The sequence below is a fragment of the Mesoplodon bidens genome, assembly GCF_964165515.1.
Source record: "Mesoplodon bidens genome assembly, chromosome: 5".
Classification (NCBI taxonomy): domain Eukaryota; kingdom Metazoa; phylum Chordata; class Mammalia; order Artiodactyla; family Ziphiidae; genus Mesoplodon; species Mesoplodon bidens.
Window position 1 is genome coordinate 60,625,610 of NC_138161.1, and position 6,985 is coordinate 60,632,594.

A 6,985-nucleotide genomic window follows, 5' to 3' on the forward strand; every position below is an offset into this window, starting at 1 on the left:
AGCACCAACTGTAAAGACCATCCTTCTTCCACTGAGATGTATTTGTACCTTGGGCAAAAATCAGTTCACCATATATGTGTGGTTGTTATTTCTGGACTCTATTCTGTTCCATTGATTTATTTGTTGATCTTGACACCAATATCACACTGTTTTAATCACTGCAGCTTTTTTTTTTTTTAATTCACTGCAGCTTTATAAGTCTTGAAGTCAGGTAGTGTATGTAAGTCCTCCAATTTTCTTGTTCTTTAAAAAATTGTCTTAACTATTCTAGGTCTTTCGCATTTCCATATAGACCTAAGCTTGTGAAGTTAAGAAGAAAAAAAAAAAAGCCTGCTAAAATTTTGAGTGGGATTTATAATTCAATTTGGGAAGATATTACAACTTAATATTGAGTCTTTGGATTCATGAATGTGTTCTCTCTCTCCATTTATTTGGGTCTTTTAAATTTTCCTCTGAGGAGTATTTTATAGCTTTATGTATACAGGTCTTGCATATATTTTGCTAAATTTATCTCTAAATATCACGTTTATGCTATTGTAAATGTTATTAAATTTCTAATTTTAATAGCTGGATATACGATTGATATTTGTATCTTGTGGACTTGTTACACTCACTTATTAGTCCTAGTTGTTTTTTTTTTTTAAGTTATCTTAGCATTTTCTACCACATCATATTATCTGCAAATAAAGACAATTTTCTTTCTTTCTATCCAATCTACCTACAGGCTTATTATTTCTTTTTCTTGTCTTACTGGACTGGCTAGGGCTCCAGGGCAATATTGTATAGAAGTGGTGAGAGCAGTCATCCTTGCCTTTTTCACAATCTTACATACAAAGCATCCAGTTTTTCACTATTAAGTATGATGGCAGCTGTAGGGTTTTTACAGATACCCTTTCCAAGTTAATTTTCTTTTTATTCCTTTGTCATTGAAAGTTTTTATTGTGAATGAGTACTGAATTTTTCTGCATCTACTGAGATAATCATTAGGGATATTGGTCTACTGTTTTCTTGTAATGTCTTTGTCTGGTTTTGGTACTTGTAGAATGCTGTTCTCATAACATGAGTTAGGCAATATTCTTTTTTCTACTATTTCTGAAAGAATGTAGAATTGGTATTATTTCTTCCTTAAATATTTTTTAGAATTCACAAGGGAAGCCATTTAGGCCTGAAAATTTCTTTGCAGGAAGGATTTTGACTACAAATTCAATTTCTTTCATACATATAAGGCTATTCAAGTTACCTATTCTTTATTTTTTTCTAATATTTGACTTTTTTCTTTTGGTATCAGCTTTATTGAGATATAATTCACATACCTTACAATTCACCCATTATGGTTCAATAATATTCCATTATACACATATGAAACATTTTATTTATCCATTCATCAGTTAATGAACATTTGGGTTGCATCAACTCTTTGGCTAACGATGAATAACACTGCTATGACCACTCATGTACAAGTTTTTGCGTGGACGTTTTAATTTCTCTTGCAATTATATACTTACATACCTAAGAGTGGAACTGCTGAGTCATATGTTCAACCTTTTGAAGAACTGCCAAACTCTATTTCTTTTTGGGTGACCTGAGTGACTTGTGTCTTTCAAAAAATTTGTCCATGTTATTTGTTGAATTTGTTGAATAAAGTGGTTTGCAATATTCCTTATCTTTTTATTGTAAGTTCTATAGTGATGTCCTCTCTTTGCTGATGTTGGTAATCTGTGTCTTCTGTGTAGGGGGCCGGGGGGAGTGGTCAGTCTGGCTAGAGGAGAGGTCTATCAATTTTAGTTTTTCGAAGAAGTAGCTTTTAGTTTCATTTAATTTTCCTACTCTTACTGTTTTCAATTTGATGGCTTTCTGCTCTTTATTATTTCCTTCCTTCAGCCTACTTTAGGTTTAATTGGCTCTTTTTCTAGTTTCTTAAGGTAAAATCTTAGATCTTTGATTCAAGATTTCATATACAAGCAACAAAGATTTACCGTACAGCACAGGTAACTAGATTCAATATCTTGTAATAAACTATAATAGAAAATAATCTGAAATAAATAACTGAATTACTTTGCTGTGCACCTAAAACACAATATTCTAAATCAACTATACTTCAAGGAAGAAAAAAAGATCTCATATACACATTTAATGCTATAAATTCTTTTAAGCATTTAAGCCTACAGCTTTGACGTTATTTTCAGTTTCCTTCTATTCAATTTTTTTCTAACTTGCAATTTCTTTTTAGACACATGAGTATTTAGAAGAATGTTGTTTAATTTCCAAATATTTGGGGGATTTTCCAGATTTACTGATTTCTTGTTTAGTTCTGGTGTGGTTAAAGGATGTGGTTTGCATAGTATCAGTCCTCTTTAATATATTGTGACATACTTACCAAGAGTTCAAAATCTCTATAACAGATTTGTCTATTTCTCTTGTCAGTTTTCTCTTATTATCAGGTTCATATTCATTTAAGATTATATACTCTTGGTGGATTCCTTTATCGTAAATATCCCCCTTTTATCCCTGGAAATATATTTTGTTCCAAAATCTACTTTGGTATTAATTTAGCCACTCCAACTTCCCTTTCATTTGTGTTTACATGGTGTATCTTTTCCACCCCTCTTCTGGTTCACTTGTATTTAAAGTGGGTTTCTTATAGGTAGCATGTTGTTTGGTTTAATTCAGTATGAAAAATCTCCACCTTTTAATTGGTGTGTTTAGACTATTTACATTCAATGTTAGGATCAATATGGTTGTATTTGAAGTTTCCATCTTGCCATTTGTTTTCTATTTGTCTCATCTATTCTTTGTTGTGTACATTTTATACCTTGCCTTCTTCCACTTTAATCATATTGTTAGTTTTTAAAAGCTGGGTAATACTGAGATATCATATTTTATCATGTTTATTGTAAGCATATTATACAGCTCAGCCCCTTAACTAATTGTGACCTTGAGAAAGTTACCTTCTCTAAGCCTGTTTCTGAAACTGTAAAATGGAGCTAATGAAAGTTCTTACCACAAGACTGTTGTGTGAATTCAGTGAGAGCATCAATCAAAGTGCTTGCCACATGGTTCAGTAAGTGTTATAGTAATGAATGAATTCAGTGCCAGACAGTGGGGTTAGGCCGTGAGGATGCACGTATTTTCAAATTCTCATCATTTAGGCAAAAATAAGGCCATACTTTTGTAAGCTGCCTTATTAGTTTCCTTTTCCATTAATTGTATTTCCTTTGTGAATTATGTCCTTTCACCATCAAAAGATCTCAATGTTTTTCTTAGGTATGAGCTCTTTAGACAGAAAAACTGTGTTAATGCAAAATTTTGCAGTCCCCTTTCTAATACACTTATTTGTAACTGTTAAATCTGGCCATATTTTTAAAACTTTATGGTTTTTGTAACTTCCCTGGAGGATATGCCTATTAGAATTTTTTAAAACTTCACTCTTTCAGACGTTTTTACAGGCATTTTATATTCTTCACATCCACGAATGTGGTATATCACCACTTTATCTCTTCCATTAATTCATTCAGTTTCAAAGGAACTTCATATTTTGTATAAACTATAGCTTTTACTAAGTTAATCTCTCTCCTCTGTGATCACTGTGAATGGGTTAGTTTCCCATTATCTAGCTGGTGAGTGCTGACAGTATGCTCCTGATACTTGTGTCTAGCTTTTATTAAACTTAGTTGGTTCTGTATTGAAATGTTGAGATAACTTGGGCTTTTCAATTCCAAAGTTTTACAATGATCATTCACTCTCTTTCCCCCCCCCCCACTCTTAGGTATAAAAACATTAACAATTATTCATTTTGTATTGAGAACCAAAGTAAAAATTGACTGAAATGTTTTCTCCAAAATTCTGTAAAATGTATTACACCTACCACTCCAACACAGTACCTCATGGCAATTGAAATAATGTAATGTTTGTTCCCTGTTAAGATCACCAGGGCTGGTCTATGCCTATCTTTTTCACTGTTGTATCACCAGTGCCTGAACCATTGTGGGTACGTTCTTTGACCTTATCTCTGTACTAAGTCCCACAAGTTACAAGAACATTTTTTTAAAAAAAATAACTTTAAGGACTGGCAATAATCCAGGAACCATGCTCTAAATTTGTCCCAGGTTACATATTACTAGCTGGATTTCAATTTGGAGTGAAGAGACACTAGACAATTTTATGTAGGAAAAGAGGGTTTTGCAAGAGAAGGGGAAGCTTTTAGTATATGGTATTGCAGTTAAAATTGCAGGAGTGGGCTTCTCTGGTGGCTCAGTGGTTAACAATCCACCTGCCAATGCAGGGGACACGGGTTCGAGCCCTGGTCTGGGAAGATCCTACATACCACGGAGCAACTAAGCCCGTGCGCCACAACTACTGAGCCTGCGAGCCACAACTACTGAGCCCACGCGCCAAGAGCCAGGGCTCCGAAACAAGAGAAGCCACTGCAATGAGAAGCCCACACAATGCAACGACGAGTAGCCCCCGCTCGCTGAAACTAGAGACAGCCTGCATACAGCAACGAAGACCCAACGCAGACAAAAAAGAAACTTTAAAAAAAATTGCAAGTTATCAGTGTCTCAACTATAACCAACTAATTAAGACGTCTGATGAAACCTGCACAGTATGAACAAAGGTCATATAGATTTACTTATACGTAAAACAAATGAATCAAGTCCCTAACAGGTGGTCTTTCCTAGTGTCTGTCATCAGAAGAAATGTTAGAGAAGAGAAACCAATGACGAAGGAAGACATAGGGAGGTAGAAGTTTTCTTTGGATTTTGAGGCAAAAGGTCAAATTTTGTAGGTCATTATTATTATTATTTTTTTTTCGGTACGCGGGCCTCTCACGGTTGTGGCCTCTCCCGCCGCAGAGCACAGGCTCCAGACGCGCAGGCTCAGCGGCCATGGCTCACGGGCCCAGCCGCTCTGCGGCATGTGGGATCCTCCCGGACCGGGGCACGAACCTGCGTCCCCTGCCTCGGCAGGCGGACTCTCAAGCACTGCGCCGCCAGGGAAGCCCAAAGGTCATTCTTAATTTGGCTAATAGTATAATCTCCAGCTAATATGCCAGTTGAGCTAGTCTGCTGTTTCTAAATTGTAGCTTCCTCAAGGCAGTTTAGGATGGGATAGGCCGAGAACTGGAGGACAAGCAGAAACTCTACAAAATGTAACTTAGATGGTTTCTGTTGTATAAATTCTGAATTTGTATCCCTTTTGCACTCCCTTTCATATTTTTAGTCTCAGCTCTTCTATGGGAATTAGGCTTTTTGTTTATACTCAAACCAATGTTAAAGAAAGCAAGTCAGCATAAGGAATATTCCTCTCCACCAAGTTCCTTCCAAAGTTAAGGTAAAGTCAAGGTCCTTGGAGGCTCTGGTTGTTTTAGTAAAGAAGCTGGCCTCTACTTAGACATGAATTCTATGTAAATTAATTAGAATTTTACTTCCCTTTCAAGAGACTATGATTTTTATCTGCCTAGTTCATTGACATATCCCTAAAGCTTACAATAGTAGGTGTTCAATAAATTTGCAAAAACAATTTTCAGCATTTATACCACGAAAGGCAGATAACTTTCTCACATTGGAAGATGGTAAGGATAGTCATTAAACTGCTTTTAGACTGCTATAAGAAAGCCTTCATCTTACCAGATTTTACTGCTCTATATACTAATTATTTCAAGTTGTATATTCAAATTGCACCTGCATAAGCAGTTATACTTGTGGTACCTGTTTTTAGTATACAGTTTTCACTTTAGTATAGAGATTACTAGTGACAGATAGGATTTAAGATTGTTTAAATCTTTATAGAGAACTTTTGATATTGCCAGTACGGTTTATAAAAGATGAACTAAGTTTGGTCAAAGAAACAAAGGAAAACATTATAATCAGTTATCTTCTTGAGGGTACAGCCATTTAACGTGATTTAATTTATACTACTTAGATTCCTTTATAAAGGATGTCTTGAGGGTTTTTAAAAATATTTGGTTGCACCAGGTCTTAGTAGCGGCAGGTGGGCAGGCTCCTTAGTTGCAGCATGCGAACTCTTAGTTGCAGCATGCGTATGGGATCCACTTCCCTGACCAGGGAACGTACCTGGGCCCCCTGCATTGGGAGCGGAGAGTCTTACCCACTGCGCCACCAGGGAAGTCCCAAGTATGTCTTGAGTTCTTGAAGACAGTAAATAAATAAGAGTAAAAATCAGGACGAAGAGGCTCCCCTCAGCTATGTGGCAGATTAGTTTCAGTATATCAGGAATAACTAATTCCAAGTTCACTCACTCCAAATATCCCTGCACAAGACTATTCTCCCAAACGTTGGATTTAAGCTTCCGTCACAAATTAATATAAAAACAGGCTATAAGTCTTTGAGATTTAAATTCCAGCCTGTTTAAGCGGTGACTGTTTCATATTAGCGTTATGCTCCCAGTTATTCTTGGAGTAGGCTTTGATTCTAGATACTTTTTACCGAATTGTTTTAGAGAATTGAAAAGGTTGAGGACTTCTGCCCCAGTAACAGATTACGTATTCTCTTTACATTCCTCAACGTTCTATCAAGATAGCTATACCTATCGATACATTTAAAAATCTGACTCAAGCCTTTTTTTCCATATGGCTATGCTACTTGGCTGTATCTTAAACTAGGACTAAATTCCTGTAGTACAGCATTCAGGACCCTCTGTCATATGGTTTATTCCCTGAAAAATTCTCAAAGGCTCATCACTCCTACTCATGCCCATAGTACTCAACTTCCCAGGAATGTTCAGATCACACAACTAGAAAAGCACCAACCTGGGAGACAGATTAGTGAGCCCATGCAGTTGAAAACCCAACCATAAGAGCAGAACTTTTAGGTCCACTTCCTATTTAACATTCTTTTTTTCCCAAAATTAATTAATTAATTAATTAGGCTGCGCCGAGTCTTAGTTGTGGCACGCGGGATCTAGTTCCCTGACCAGGGATCGAACCTGGGCCCCCTGCACTGGGAGCACAGAATCTTAGCCACTG